General features: G+C 40.5%; 1 protein-coding gene across 1 annotated transcript in view; it reads left to right on the top strand.

The window, feature by feature from the left end:
• Positions 1-17,549, top strand: part of LOC120072709 (uncharacterized) — a 33,477-nt gene that overhangs the window by 15,168 nt on the left and 760 nt on the right. The gene's annotated exons all lie outside the window — the stretch shown is intronic.

Raw genomic sequence — 17,549 nt, 5'->3', positions numbered from 1 at the left:
CCTGTCCATATGTGACATTTGCTTTTCGCCGCATGTCGTTTCGCCTCTGCAATGCGCCAAGCACATTCCAAAGGTGCATGATGGCGATCTTTTCAGATTATCTCAAGGACTCTGTGGAAATATTTATGGATGACTTCTCCGTTTATGGGAACACTTATGAAGTCTGCCTATCCAACTTAGAGAAGATTCTGAAAAGATGTGAAAAGACGAATCTGGTGCTCAACTGGGAAAAATGCCATTTCATGGTTAAGGAGGGCATAGTGTTGGGACATAAGGTCTCCCGAGATGGGTTAGAGGTGGATAAAGCAAAAATTGAAGCTATTGAAAAACTTCCACCTTCAACCAGCGTAAAGGCTGTGCGAAGCTTCTTCGGGCACGCTGGATTCTACAGAAGAACTGTTAAAGACTTTTCTAAGATAGCACGACCACTGAGTGCGTTGTTAGAGGCAGACAGAAAATTTGAGTTCGACAACAACTGCCTCAATGCATTTAGAGTTTTAAAAAATGCGTTGATTACCGCACCCGTCTTGATTGCGTCGGACTGGACACTGCCATTGGAAATCATGTGCGACACAAGAGGGTATGTGATGGAGCAGCTTTAGCGCAAAAGAGAAAAACGATTTTGCATCCCATCGCATATGCGAGTAAAATATTAAACCCTGCTCAAACAAATTATACCACCACAGAGAAAGAACTTTTTGTTGTGATTTTTGCGTTGGAAAAATTTAGGGCATATCTGTTGGGAACCAAGGTACTCATCCACACTGACCGCATCCGTGTTAATCGCACCTGATTGGACACTTCTTTTTTAATTGATGTGCGATGCAAGAGGGTATGCGATGGGAGCAGCTTTGGCACAGAAGAGAAAAACAATCTTACATCTTATCGCGTATGCGAGTAAGACGTTAAATCCTGCTCAAACCAATTATACCACCATAGAGAAAGAGTTACTTGCGTAATTTTTGCATTGGAAAAATTTAGAGCATATTTGCTGGAAACAAAGGTGCCCATCCATACTGATCATTCGACGATAAAGTACTTAATGACAAAGAAGGATGCAAAGCCGAGGTTGATCAGATGGGTTCTCCTCCTTCAAGAATTTGATATAGAAATAATTGACCGGAAGGGGACAGAGAATCAAGTTGCGGATCACTCGTCTAGACTGAAAAATCCTGAGGTTGACCGCAATGAGTCGGAGGTGAGTGTCGTATTCTCGGATGAGCAGCTGTTCCACATAGAAGAATTGCTCTGGTATGCAGACATAGTCAATTATTTGGTTTGCGAGCATTTTCCTGAAGATTACACCTAACACCAACAGAAGAAGCTCAAGCATGAATGCAGACATTATTATTGGGATGAGCTGAATCTTTATAAAAGAGGTGCAGACCAAAATTTTTGATTATGCGTACCAAATGCTGCTCAACAACGCATATTGTCACAATGCCACGACTCACCATATGGTGGGCACTTTGGAGGACAGCGCACTGCAACCAAAGTTTTGTAGAGTGCATTCTTTTAGCCTACATTATTCAAGGATGCGGCTGACTATGCAATGAAATGTGATCGGTGCCAACGCACAGGTAACATTTCATGGAAAAACGTAATGCCAATAAACACTATCTTGGAGTTTGAACTATTCGACGTATGGGGGATTGATTTCATGGGGTCATTTCCTCCTTCGAACAGTAAGCATTACATTTTATTAGTCGTCGATTATGTCTCCAAATGGGTAGAGGCAATAACATGCCGCAAGTGATGCGGCGGTAGTCTCCCAGTTCCTGAAGAAACATATTTTCACTCGTTTTGGCACTCCCTGTGCCATCATAAGTGATGAAGGATCCCACTTTGTCAATCATAATATCAAGGAGCTGTTGTGCAAATACAACATCCTCCACAAAGTGGCCACCGCCTACCATCTGCAAACAAATGGTCAGGTTGAGGTGTCCAATCGAGAAATTAAGTTGATACTTGAGAAGGTAGTAAGGCCTTCACGAACAGATTGGGCAACAAATCTTGATGATGCGTTATGGGCATACCGGATCGCATTTAAAACACCCATAGGTATGTCCCCATATGCGTTGGTATTTGGCAAGGCTTGTCATTTGCCTTTGAAGCTGGAATATAAGGCACTGTGGGTGGTAAAGAAGTTGAATTTTGATTTAAAGAAGGCAGGAGAAGCGCGAAAAATGCAACTGGTCGAGCTGGAAGAATGGAGGATTAACGCATATAAGAATGCGAAGATTTATAAGGGGCACACCAAGCGCTAGCATGACAAACGCATATGTGGTAAGAACCTTCAAGTCGGGAAAAAGGTCTTACTCTTCAACTCAAGACTACGGCTCTTCCCGGGAAAATTAAAATCACGCTGGTCCGGTCCCTTCATCATTAAAGAAATATTTCCACATGGTGCGGTGGAGCTGATCACTGAGGATGGCAGCCAGACATTTAAGGTTAATGGACAACGAGTTAAAGCATATTGCGGAGGTGATTTCCCGCCAGAAAAAGCCTCTATAAAGCTGAAAAACCTGGACTACCCCTTACTTGACTCTTGAACTCTTATTCCTTTGGCACTTTTACTATTATTTAGCTATCTACATCTTACTCATTTTTACTTTCATGAAAAAAAAAACTTGTTCTTTTGTTTTAAATCATTTGACAATTTCTTTGTTTGTTTACAACGATTAAGGCACAGGATTGCGGAGATGTTACATGAAGACGCAAATTATCTCACTCCATCACCGCAATCCAAAAGAAGAAGAGAGATCGCCGCAAAGATGGATGCGTCAATATACAATGCGGACGACAACGCAAATTTGGGGGTGTACTCTTCCTTATCTTTATTTCAAATTTTGCGCTATCACATCGCATGTTAGTTTTAAAAGCTTTATCACTGCATCCTCTTTAATTACCACAATCATTTGACGTAGATAACTTTAGTAGGTTACCGCATGCTGTCTCTTTGCTGAGTATGATTTCAATGATGAAAAATATGCTTCTATGTCTTTCTTATATACTAGAGTCAACTTAATCTTAAGATAGTCAACTCATAAAATATTTCTAGAAGTTAAGGGTTTGCTAGCTTTCTTTCAAACTCTCTTTACAACACATTCCCAGAACATCGCAGGACTTATTTTAATCTTTTGGCAATGAGGACATTGCTGCATTTTAAATTTGGGGGTGAGGTATTTATTTTCGACCTTGCTATTTTGAAAAAAAAAATATTTTGAGAATAACAATTCCACTGTCAACGCAATGGGAAACCCATGTTGGTAAGAGTTAAGTTGTGAAAGACACTTACCTGTGGTTGGATGTCCGCATGACACACGTGGGGGCAAGCCAAAACGAAAGTAAGTCACCAGGATCAACGCATAAATAAATGACCTCAACTCCTCTGCCAAAGAGGTATGAGTTTAGTCTGAGAAAGAGTGCCTTGCTCGTAGTTGGATGTCCGCATGACACCCGTGGGGGCAAGCCAAAATGAAGGTAAGGCACTTGGATCAGTGCAAGGTCAGAAAAGAAATATATCAATGGAGAAAATTTTTTGTGCAAGGATAAAATCATTTGACACCCCGGTAAAAAATTTTCTTTTTGAAATCAATCATGCGATGTTTCGGAATTTAATAAAGTCCTTTTGAAAGGTAAGTTTGCAGTCCCTAGGTCTTAGAAATATTTTAAGAAGAGACTTGAATAAGACTTAAGGAAATTCTGGTATATAGGATTTGAACGGAGCATTCTGGAGAAATCTAGGAAAAGAACATTGCGGTTGACTTGCTAAAGGAATCTTTAGCTTATGCTTGAGGACAAGCATTGTTTAAATTTCTGGGCGTTATCATAGTGCTAAGTTCTTAAACAATGTTGGATTGCGTTGATGAAATATGTTAACTTGCGTCCATTAAGCATCGTTTTCATAACATTGCGGTCGCATGCGTTCAGCGCATTAGAACAGTTGATTTTTGTATTTTTGTGCAGAATATGCGTTGAAGCAATGCAAAGATTGCGACCATATGAAATCATTGGTCGAGCGCAACTTCACCGCAAGGCTTTGCGTTGATCGTGCTTGCAAACATTCGCCCGAGAAGGATCGCCGCAACTTGGTCAGCGCAACATGGTGGGCGCATCCGGTGAAAGACTAATTAAGCGCGATGGGACATAAAGCTGATTACAGTCGAATCCGAATTAAGTTGACAGCTGATAACGATCACAAAGTACATTTAGCTTTTTTGGTCACAATTATTCGGCGCATCAGTCAGGAATTAAAGTCATCCCATCTGTACAACCATGAGAGAGAAGCCGCCTTTCACCATGGATGCTCTATAAATACCAAGTATGTGTATGTATGTGAACGGACTAACAACTCTCTAACTTGTATATATATCTGATGATCCCCTTTTACAATGGTGGCCTTTGGTATTTATAGAGCTTAAGGTGAAGTATCCTTTCTCTCTAATGATTGCAATGATGGGCGGTCATTAAATCTCCTACTCTGATGCGCCAATTAATGATCAATGAAAGTTGAGTGTACTTGCTACAGTGTGGCTTTAACGAATTGTCAACTAAATTCGAATTCGACCGTCATCAGCTTTCCGTCCTATCATGATTTATTATGCTGTCACCTTGATGCACAGTCTTTATGCGGCCACCTTTTTAAGCAACTCCTCATGATTGCATACGATCGCATGACTTTGTGATGCTTGATTTTTTTTTTTGAAGTGGAAACGTGGATGATATGCGTTGATGGATTTGTGTTGTGCACTCAAGTTTCCTCAACGGAATCCAAGTGTAAATTCCTCTGAGTTTCCTGGTAAGTCTAGGGTTGAACACAAGGACTTGTGAAAACATATTGCGTTGGTAATTTTCACAAAGACTTTGTGGTAACCGGATAAATAAATACAGTGTTGGGTTTTTGTGCGGCGGAGTTTGAAAAGAGTTGGTAAACGGGAGATGCGATGAATATGCGGTGAACGGGTTGAGAAGGGTTTCGGCTAACACTCCCTAGAATGCGTTCATGCAACATGCATACAATAGTAAACCATCTCTCGGTGCAAATACCACGACTTCTAAGGCTAGAACGCATGCGATATATGCGACAAGTCTACAGGATCTACACATAAACCTCTATTTCTATTTATGCGATGACAACATGACATCCACACAAATATGCGACCACATAATATCGTTCCCATCTCTAGGATGCATGCGATGCAGGTTGACAAACAGAGCTTATCTCTAAGTCTCTATCCCTTGTTTATGCAGTTCTAATCTTGTTCTCTCGAGTCCAGATTCTAACCTAGCTCTCTCGAGACATTAGGTTCTTTCTTTAGACTCTCTTTCAAGTAATTCTAAAGGGTATTTTGCACAACATAAAACAAGACAATCGCAAGCAAAGAACTTTCTAGGTCATGTTAGCTTAGTTCTTCTCAACCCATTCGACTAGTTTAGCTACTCATGCATATTAAGAGAGTGAACAGATGTAGAAATAGAACTTCAATTGTATAAATATGAAGATGAAGTATAGAATAACAATGCAAGTATAGAATAAAGAGCCTGGTAGCAATTTCTTACTGGCAGACGTTTACACTATTTTTCTACTCATACTCTAAAGATAATCTCGCTCTCGCGAGAGTCGGCCCGCTCTCAGCTCTTACGCCCCAAGGTTCTCTCTCGAGTCGCCCTGAGCGATCTTCGGCGCCGCCACTCTTCTCTTGCTCCGCCATAAAAGGAAAACTATGGATAGAGGCGTGAACTTGTGGAACAAAAGATTGTAAAAATGGTGAATCCCTTCTCTAAAGAATGCCCTTGGTATTTATAGAGCATCCATGGTGAAAGACAGCTTCTCTTTCCTGGTTGTACAGATGGGACAGCTTTAATTCCTGACTGATGCGTCGAATAATTGTCATCGATAAAGCTGAATGTACTTTGTGACCGTTATCGGCTGTCAACTTAATTTGGATTCGACTGTCATCAGCTTTCTGTCCTATCGCGCTTAATTGACCTTTCACCTAGATACGCCCACCATGTTGCGCTGACCAAGTTGCGACGATCCTTCTTGGGCGAATGTTTGCGAGCACGATCAACGCAAAGCCTTGTGGTGAAGTTGCGCTCGACCAATGATTCCTATGATCGCAATTCTTGCATTGCGTTAACGCATATTCTGTACAAAAATACAAAAAAATCAACTGTTCTAATTAGCTGAACGCATGCGACCGCAATATTACGAAATTGATGCTTAATGGACGCAAAGTAACATATTTCATCAATGCAATCCAATATTGTTTAAGAACTTAGCACTATGATAACATGCATTTCTGCCCGTTAGTACTTTGCGATCGCAATCTTCAAGCCCGCTGATGCCTAATTCCTCTGGATCGCATTTTCCCTTGCGCCAATGCATTTTTCCTGCACAAAATAAGTAAATTAACTTCTTTTATGCGATGGGCGCATGTGATCGCAATTTCTTCAGTTTAGCGCTTTTGGACATGATATTGCTTATTTTATCGTCGCATTCTCTCATTGTTTTACTTATTTGAGCCATAATAACGTGTATTTCTACTCGTTTTCATTAGGTAAGAAGATAAAAACACTACGATCTGATCGTGGTGGAAAGTATATAGACCTCAAATTCTAGAACTATATGATAGAACATGGGATTGCATCCCAACTCTTGGCCCCAAGTACGCCTCAGTAGAATGGTGTATCATAAAGGAGAAACAGAACATTGTTGGACATGGTTTGGTCTATGATGAGTTATGCTCATCTTTCAACTCGTTTTGGGGTTTTTTAGTAGAGACTGCTTGCTATATTCTGAACATGTTCCCTCAAAAAGTGTTCATGAAACACCTTTTGAGTTCTGGAGAGGCTGTAAAGGTAGTTTACGCCACTTCAGGATTTGAGGATGTCCGACATATGTGCTTGTGACTAACCCGAAGAAGTTGGAACCGTTATTGAAAGTCTGCCTCTTTGTAGGCTACCCCAAGGAAACAAGGGGTGGATACTTCTATGATATAAGAGAGAACAAGGTGTTTGTTTCTACAAATGCTATCTTCTTGGAAGAAGACCACATTTGGGATCATAGGCCATGAAGTAAGCTTGTTTTACGTGAGATTTCCAGTGAATTCAATAAGAGATGTTGAACAGGCTGACAGATCAACAAGAGTTGTGGTCGGTGCATCTAGTCAACCAGCTCAAGAGTTGATACTGTCTAGACGTAATGGGAGGGTTATGAACCCACCGGATCAATACATGGGTTTGATTGAAGCCCAAAATGTCATTTCTAATGATGGAGTCGAGGATCTGTTGTCTTTTAAGAAAGCAATGGAGGACGTTGACAAGGATGAATGGATTGAAGCCACGAACCAGGAGATGGAGTCTATGTACTTCAATAATGTCTGGGATCTTGTGGATCCACCTGATGGGGTAAGACCTATTGGGTGTAAGTGGATCTATAAGTGAAAGAGAGGTATAGATGGAAAGGTACAAACCTTTATGGCTAGACTCGTGGCAAAGAATTATACCCAGGTAGTGGGAGTTGACTATGAGAAAACTTTCTCACCTGTTGTCATGCTCAAGTCTATCAAGATACTCTTGTCCATAGCCACATTTTATGATTATGAGATATGGAAAATAGACGTCAAGATTGCCTTTCTTAATGATAATCTTGAGGAGACCATCTATATGACTCAACCACGGGGGTTCGTAGTTCCAGATTAAGAGCAAAATGTTTGCAAGCTTAATAGGTCCATTTATGGGTTGAAACAAGCATCTAGATCTTAGAACATTAGATTTGACACTGCGATCAAGTTGTTTGGCTTTGATCAGAACGTTGATGAGTCTTGTGTTTACAAGAAGATCATTAACAGCTCAGTAGTTTTCCTGGTACTGTATGTGGATGATATCCTACACATTGGGAATGATGTAGGGTATCTGACTGACATTAAGAAATGGCTAGCTGCCCAGTTCCAAATGAAATATTTGGGTGAGGTAAAGTACGTTTCAAGAATCCAGATCATTCGGGATCGTAATAACAAAAGGTTAGCCTTGTCTCATGTATCGTACATCGATCAAATATTGATCAGGTATAGGATGCAGGATTCCAAAAGGGGTTTGTTACCCATCAGGCATGGAATCGTTTTGTCTAAGGATCAATGTCCTAAGATAACTCAAGAGGTTGAGGAGATGAGACAGATTCCCTATGCTTCAGCTGTAGGAAGCTTAATGTATGCAATGTTGTGTACCAGACTCGACATTTGCTATGCAGTAGAGATTGTCAGTCGGTATCAGTCCAATCCATGATTTGATCACTGGATAGCGGTCAAGACGATGCTGAAGTATCATTAAAGAACAAGGGACTACATGTTCGTGTATGGAGATAAGGATCTGATCCTTACAGGATACACAAACTCTGACTTTCATACCGATAAAGATTCTCGTAAATCGACATCAGGGTCAGTGTTCACTCTGAATAGAGGGACTCTAGTGTGGCGAAGCATCAAGCAAGGATGCATCGCAGACTCCACTGTGGAAGCCGAATATGTAGTCGCTTATAAAGCAGCTAAGGAGGATGTTTGGCTGAGGAAATTCCTTTCAAATTTGGAAATTGTTCCAAATATGAATTTGCCTATCATTCTTTATTGTGATAACAGCGGAGCTACGACAAATTCGAAGGAGCCTCAGAGTCATCGTCGAGGCAAGCATATAGAACGGAAATACCACTTGATCAAGGAGATTGTGCATCGCAGTGATGTGATAGTCACGAAGTTCGCATCGAAGCACAACATTGCTGATCCCTTTACAAAGGCTCTCACGGCTAAAGTGTTCGAGGGTCACCTGGAGAGTCTGGGTTTGTGGCATGCGACATCTTGTCTAGGTCAAGTTGGAGATGATACTAGGATATGCCCTAGTTTATTGTATATTGTACATGTATTTATATTGTATTGTACATTAGTCTCCCGAGGCATTAGGACAAGTAGGAGATTGTTAGGATTGGTGTCCTAGAGTCTCGTTGTTTGTAATATATACACATTGTTATGAATAAAATAAGAATTATTCCATTCTGGCATTTACTCATATCCAATAAACAAAAGTCCATGGTTATTGTATGTAAACTTAAGCATGTATATGAGATGTACAAGTGGATCATGCCTTAAGTGATAATCTAAATAGGTCTGTAGTATAAGGATTAAGGAGGGATACCTTATCCTAGTGACACTACGGATACTACCCGGTTTGCAAGCGGGGGTGTCGTATACAAAGAGTTTGTATAAAGCCGGGCCACGAGATGATTCGTCTCTGTACATAACACCGTTGATATTGGAGACTTACATCTCACCTAAACGACCATAGGTGACATGACCTCAATCCTGAGTGTTTTGGGAACTCCTGCCTTTGAGGGTGGTCCTTTGATTAGTATGGGTGAGAGTGGCCATATTGCCAACTTAACATGCCTACCTTTTTTGGGACATGTCTAATTTGAGAGCTGGGAACTCAGTTACATGAGATGGAATTCACTTCTTCCCCGAAGCAGGGGTAAGTAGATAAATTGCTCCCTTAAGGGCTGATTCCGAGGCTTGAACATAGTGGTGACAACTTCTCTTTGGAAGAGAGGACTCAATCATAGTAGGACTATGACTTATGTTCATTAGAGGAATTAGTGGTACTTAAGGAGTTCGATGTAACTATAGGGGCATAACGGTTATTGACCCAGCTGTACTTACGAGCGATCTGTGAGGGGTTATCACGCTATTGACTGGTTAGGATGGACACATAATATATCTATAGTAAGGAGAGTTCAGTTGTCGGTCTTTAATGGAGAGTCTGACAGTTAACGGATGGTGGATCTCGTAACTAAAGAGTTTAGTCAATTATTCATGTATCGTTGGAGCTTCGAGCTACATGTCTATAAGTTCCCCTTGGTAGCTTAATGGTTTCAAGTTGAGGATCAGTTATTGGTGTTAATTTGAAATGTTCAAATTGACAAGAGGTAATTCGATTATATATGATATGATCGGTATGGTGTATGAGATACATTAAGTAGAGGATTAATGTAAATGAGATTTACATTAAGTGCCATGAAATAGAAAAAGAACTATGGTTTATATATTTCATGAGATGAAATATTAAAACTATAGATTATAAATATACTAATAATATTAATAATTATTGGATAATTATCTCTTTTTTTCTAATAACTAATTGAGTGGGAGGTTATTGGTAGTTTCATGGTAACCGTGAGATAAAAGGAAAAATGTTTTCCTAATTTTAGTAGTTGTTGTATTGAGATTTCCATTCTCGAAAATTACTCACGGAAAGGTTGTCAAGTAAATTAGATTTACTAAACGACAGCTGAAGAGAGACTAGATGATCGTGGAGTGTTTCTATACAATAGACATTCAGTTGGCTGATGAGCTAAACGATCGCATAACGTTTGTTAAATGATTGGGTATCGTCTATACGATAGACTTTGACAACTCCCACTTGCTCAATCGTTTATACGATTGTTCTCCTCCGGTCTTGTCCTTAAGTCCACACAGAGCCCATACTTCTGGATTCTCACACCGAGAATACCAAAGTAGCCATTGTGGTGGTGTCATACTCAACTTGACATAGTCGAGGTTATTTGGAGGCCGTTTGTGGTGTTCGAGTTCTTTGTTAATCATGCTGTGTTGCGGTCGTGGTGGACGAACGTTCATGTGTTGCAGTCTTGGAGTCTGTTCGAGCATTCATGATCAAGGGTGTGTAAGATGAGTCTTCAAAAGTATGTTTGTTCTATCCCTTGATTTGTAGAAAAATATGTTGTAATTTCATTGTATGCATAGTCTGTATGTTTTTGTTTGTGATTGTAATTGTTAATGTTCATATACGATTGAAATTTGGAACGATCCTTCCACCGTTCATGGAAATTCTCATGTCTGATTTCCTTCAAATTTTGCATCTTTAGCAAGATGCATGGTTGCTAGTGTGACTTTCGATTCCTCTATCACGGTGTTCGTCGCCTTGAAGTATTACTCAAGGTCGAAGATAAAGTTCTCAAAGGCCTTCGCATCCCACACCCCATAGAAGGGTTTTGGTTTTGGGATCTTTATCCTGCTCATTTGAATTGCTCCTCAAGGTGGGGCTTGGTTTCCTATAGCTCGGATAGTGAGATTCACCCTCGCATTCATATCCACAATCTCGACTCTGACGACATCAAGGGCCGATCGAAAATCTTTTGACATATCAGTTACCATCTGAACTATTGCTTTTTGAGAGTCGTCCAACTTTTTGACGCACTCATTTATGTGGGTAACAGAGCCCGTTGAGCTATCCCTACGCTAAAAAATTTCGGATCGTGCAGCTTTTGTCTCTAGGGTCTCCACCCTCATCATCAATTCTTTGACGAGTAACCCTTCTAGGCAATGAACTACCGCATCAATTTCGTCGACTTTCTCGGCAACTTCTTGCAATCGAGTTTCCAAGAAACGTATATTATTAGGGACTTCCCTCAAGTAGAGCCTACCAGCCTGCCACATGGGACTTGTTCAAGTTCTTTTTCGCCTACATGATTACTGATTCTTCCTTCTGTGAGCCGACTTGGCTCTGATACCAACTGTCGTAATCGCATTTTCAGAAGCTTCACATAGCAATTGTGCGATACTTGTTTCCACTCACAAACAAGTTAGCCAATTCGAATGTGGAATGCCAATGGCACATTGGGAGCCTCTCCCAACCTCCACCCTAGTTTTAGAGAAAACGGTTTGGAGAAAAAAGGTTTTCGTAAACATTTTGAATATATGAATATAGAAGAGAAAGATTATAGTAGACTAGAAAGCAATAAGCAACAACAACTTTATAGCATACCACTCTAGATATGGGGAAGTGATGGTTAGTCTTATCTCCATATAGTGCATTTTAAACAAAAAGCCAACTAGCACTCTTGCATATGCAAAAGGGCGAGCGATGACATAAAGCAAACTTACTTAACTAATGAAATACATAACATGAAAGCATGATAAAATGGGGTTGGATTGGGCATGCGACCATGGGCAACAGACCCTGGACAAGCATGACTGTGACACCATGCATCCAACCTAAGTCTATGCATTGATCAAAGGAATTCCAGGGATTCAGAAGGTGCTGCCATGAGTCCAACGTCTTAAGGAAGGCTTGTCTTGCCTTCAACTACTGTCCAAAAGTATTCAGAGGTCTAGCTTCATATTAATAAGAGTGGGTTCGAGATTCTAGAAGAAACCAGGAAACTTGGAGAAGAAGGGCGATCCCTACGAACAAATTGTGAGTGGTATTCTTTTAAGGGCATGCATATTTAGATGTATGAGTAGCTTGAATGAAGATGAGAATATGAAGCCCGAGATGGTCAGGGGGTCAGAAGACCTAGTTCCTGAGCCTATGGCGGAACCTCATGGGATGGTGAGGGGGTCATAAGGGCCCAATGAGCCTATGAAAGGAATCTCATATAGGATGGTCAGAGGACCGACAAGTCTAGCTTCTGAGCCCATAAAGAGGGAAATATATGTGCACATAGTAGTAATGAAAGAGATATATTTAACTATCTACCATGTGTGTAGGTATAACAGGTAGAGGACTCGTTCGTGCATGAAGTTTGAGAAGTAACCTCGCTATGTGGATATACTATTGAGCTATTTTTCTCTAGATGGTTGAAAGAGACCATGTAAGTTCTTTACCACTCACTGGGCTTTCAGCTCACTCTTTTCTTTTATGTTTTCCTTCGTAAATAGCAAAAGAGTCCAGGTTGCTGCGAGAAAACGACGTTTGTCACGAGTTAAATGTTTACATAGTAATTGTAAGTTGGGGTTGGGTAAATATTGTAAAACCTTTAAATCAATAATTCATGTTAAATTAAGACAATAAGTTAATTTTGTTTGTCTTTGATTAAATTGAGTTAAGACAAGTTAAAGTGAGATGGCCATTAGATATCACAAAAAGGGTCGCATCTACCGTCCTTACACCTCCTTTCGGGTTCAAGAGGTAATCTTGGGAGGGGGTGTGACAGTTCTACTGCCAAGGACTTCATAAACTTTAGTCCTGATGGACAGCCTACTCATGTTGCTGCACGGAATGCTGCTACATAGGTGGTAGGCTAAAACACTTGCATAATGCTTCACACCCATCCTGAAGTCCCCAGACAAATCTTTTAGCTCTCTTAGCTTCAGTGGACACCAAGTCGGGGGTGAAACAAGAAAGCCTGTCGAACTCCTCCTCATATTCTTCCATCGTCATAGTCCCTGATAACTTATAGAAATACAAGTTATTTATGCCATCTTATCTAGATATTGCGGCCAAAAGTTTGTAATTATGCGTCAATTGTATGAAAATTAACTTAGTATGACAGCAATTATAAATGTTTGCAATTACACCCACTAACGCCAAAAAGATGGAGGACAAGCCAAACTTTACTCTGTTTTGCAAGAGACCAAGTCACCGCTTGCGCTCAAGGCTCATGAGAAACTAATCAACGCATCTCTATCACATTGCGCCCGTCGATCAACCTTGAAGAGACAATTACTGAAGTAACGGTGCAATGCGATAGTCGGTCTAGAGCTATGCTACGACCGTATGCGGTAATAAAAACAAACACCGCATGTGAACCTATGATCGAAAGATGCAATCGAGCAACGCGAAAGCAGAGAATTGAGACACGTGTACAACTAACGATTGTGCAGAATTGATGGTCTGATTGCATAACAGAAAGAATTACCATAACTATCAAGTGGGGACCACATGGCCGGAGTCAAAGGATCTGCTCTTATAAATACCCCAGCGAATTTAGAGAAAATTATGCTATTTGATACTGGGCTAAGTGCTATAAGATTTTAGAGAGAAAAAGGTTGAACTGAGTGTTAAAAAGAAGAAATCCGGGAAGAGAAAGAGATAAGGCCGAGAGGTAAATATCAGATCCGACCAGCTGTATACCCGATCGAAGCTCTGTGCAGAGACCCCTGCTACCGGTGGAGCAAGCCTGAGAGGGAAGCTCTTCCTGCCATCAAAACCATCCTATCCAGCAAGCAGATTTCCATTGAATCTATGCCAAGACATTGACACCTGATTGTATCTGTTCTATCTCTCTTTCACTGTATTCCATGTTTTCTTTATCTCTACATTCACACATCATGTATCAAACACTTAGTAGAAATATTAAATGTTTCGATAGATTTCATTTACCATTCTCTGTCTATTTTCATTCACCCACTAGTCACTTTCTCTATGATGTTTTCTTAATCTCTTGATGAGCAATATGAATCACCAAGAACTTAATATGTATTAAAGTTATCAAATACGTTTAGCTAAAGCATGCTAGACGGCATCTTCACCTGTGAGAGCAGAAGTGAAGATGTCATTCTGATCTATCGAGAGAAGGTCAGAAGAGTGTGTTAACTAAAGCAAGTAGTACTTCCAGATATGGAAGCAACCTTGCGTTCATTACATTAGACTCTGTTTCACCACAGACATGTGAGAAACGCGGCAGATCACTGAAAGGTGTACGCCAAGAGAATAGCGAAACAATATTTGTACCTTCAATTCGATTAAGAACCTGCGTTGTTTGTAATACTTATCTTTCTCTTTCTAATCTGTTCATAAGACTTGTCGTCGCATTCCACGTCTTTGCATAACCTTCACAGCCAACCTTAATCCTAGTATCTTGCACATAAACCTTGTATCTTGTAACATCTAGTTTAGGTTTATTGTATTTTCATGTTTTATCGCATCTTACTGCTTTCCTTTATTTTACTGTAATTTACATACTGTACACACTTTTATAAAGAATTGAAAAACCCGGTCACATATACCATGAACATACCGCAATAACGGGCACCAATTCCCCGTGTTCGACCTAGGATCACACCGAGAAACTTGTGGTGGAATTACACTTGGTTCCATCGTAAGGAAACTTGTGATAACGCAGGGCATACTACTTGAACATCTCTAATTAACACATAAATAGTAGTAGTATCGCATCATTATGAGCATTGAATATCATACATACAAATCACGTTGCAGTCCCCTGCTTTAGGTTCATAAATTCAGCCTGCTTGTTGTATCTTACGTGGTTAGAGAAGTACTTCTCGAAGAATCGCTCTTTGAATTGGTCCCACGTTGCCTGCCCTCCACTGGCATTTATCATTCTCTCTACTGAGCGCCACTAGCGCTTGCCGTTATCAATGAGTACAAATACGGTGCACTGGAATTTCTGCTCTTCTGGGTACCTCATGTATCAGAAGATACCTTCTATGGAAGACATCCACAACTCCATCTTAGTGAGGTCCTTCAGTGACCCATAGAATGTCAGAGGGTCATATTTCTTAAAGTCCTGCAAGTGCCTAGCGCCTCCTCTAAAAGACCTGCCACAACTTGGTTCGAGGCCCGATCCTGATTTTTCACTTATAGCGTTAGAACCTGCGAGGGACATACCTGTTGCGACTAAACATGCTGAGATATTTGTTCCGCCACGTTGTCCTTTAGTTACCCCACCATAACCTTCGTAACAACTTCTCCAATTATTACAGCCATGACAGTATACTCGATCGGGATCTCTAGGGGTGTTTGCACTCGTGGGGGTATAGTTACATTTCGGGGCCCTCTTCTTGCTCTAACCTTTTACCAGGTTGGCCTAGAAGGGTCAAGTGGCGGCATGAGGTCTTCTTGTGTAGGCGAGTCCTGCGCTTCTGGGTTTTGCACCCAAGGGTCTCGTACTTCAGGGTCTTGCTCCCTTCTAATATTCTTACCTCGACCACCTCTCCATCTTATCCGTGGTGCCACTCCTGATAACTACACATAATCAACTTCAACAAAAACCCTTACAAGAAATCTCGTTAATTATGACTATAATTCAGGTAAAGTTTCATGCATAAAATCCTAAAGGACTTTCCTTTAAAGGACATCTCGACAATGACGAAGAATCCATTTATGGCCAATTGGACAATCTGGACTTACTTAGTAAGTCAGTCTACAGAAGCTAAAACTTAGGCTCTGATACTAACTATAACAATTCGACTTTCTACTACACTTCCAAGACGCTACTACATGCATGCATAAGCTTGGCAATGTATATTTCCCAAGAAAAATTTAATGAAAGGGACAAGACTTTTATTTCTAAAATAATAATGTCATACACTGTTTGGGGCACTCATGACTCTAATATAGAATAAATTAAATAAACCAATAAATTAACGAATGAACAAGCGAATTAACCAAAAGTTTTAAATGCTAGATCTCTAACCTAAATGATAACTAGCAGAAATGCCAATTATTATAAGTTTTTTATTTAGAATTATGAGGGCTAACAGGTACACAGTGATAATACTTAGAATTTGTGAAAAATTGAGTTTTGCGTCGATAAGCACCTTAAACCTCACTGACCCAATATTATGCGTTATTCTATGCCAAAGTGTCTATTTTTGTAGCTATCACAAGAATCAAACGCATGCGTTTGTAATAAGCAATCACAGACAAATGCATGCACTGAAGCCAGGTGACCGCAAAAGACGTACGCAGACGGCAACCCCATGCATCCAACGCATGGAAGTTGCAGTAATCGCATGCGTCCAACGCATGGAGAACGTGGTGAACAAATAGAGATTGCGGCCACGGAGTGACAACCATAATAGAAGATCGTAAGATGGGTAGAACACGTTGATAACTTCAGCTAAATTCAGCTCGGACGCATACTTTGGGAGTAACAACAAGATAAGGCGATGTGACAACGCCCATACCGCGACAAAAGCAGCAGTGAGCCATACCTCCATCATTATAGCTGTCAGCGTCCAAGTTCTATAAATAGTCCTTGAGACCTTCATTTTGAGACATCTGAGCTTCTGCCTCAAGGCAGAAGTTTGTGATCATAGCTGAGAGCTTGAAAGAGATTTCCAGTGAGAATTCTTCATCTCCACAGCCCAGGCCGAGTGACGATCGGAGCATTCGCCGGAGATAGAGCTCGAGAGAGACATCTCCACCATTCAGCCATGGCACCACCGACAGCTTTGACGCAGAGTCCTTCATCTCCCTTCTAATCTCTGTATTGTATTACATTTTAACTTAAGATATTAAGATATTTTGTAATCAATGCAAATCTTACTTCCTTCATTCCCGTTTTCTTCATCATCATGCGTTAGTGAGGTTTGTTGCCCGCATAACAAGAGCCAAAATCTCAAGGAAATTTCTAAGTACTTGATCTACAGCTAGGTATGGTTTGAGTGAAGGTCTTCTAGGGGAAGGCTAAACGCAAAGCTTGATTAAGAGTTGGTCTCAAAAGAGAGATCAATGTAGTAGCTAAATATATGCTTTTGTGTCCACAGGATTGACACCATTGCTAGAAGCATATCCACCTTTAAGGAGTTGCCCTAAAGTAGTGAGTGACTAAGTATTTATAATGTTTTTAAAGAAACTATGATTTTAAGAAAGATTATTCTCATGCTAGCTATTTTACAAAGTAGTTTTTTCAAGCAAACTATGAGTTTATGTTTTCAAACGCATGCCATGTATGAAATTATGTTGTAAAACTATTTTTGTGTGTTCAGATACACAAAGCATGCGTTAGTACC

This window comes from Benincasa hispida, chromosome 3, assembly GCF_027475165.1.
Source record: "Benincasa hispida cultivar pf3 chromosome 3, pf3_genome.v1.1, whole genome shotgun sequence".
Classification (NCBI taxonomy): Eukaryota; Viridiplantae; Streptophyta; class Magnoliopsida; order Cucurbitales; family Cucurbitaceae; genus Benincasa; species Benincasa hispida.
Note: the sequence above shows the minus strand (reverse complement) of the source record. Positions and strands in the feature narration are given on the sequence as shown.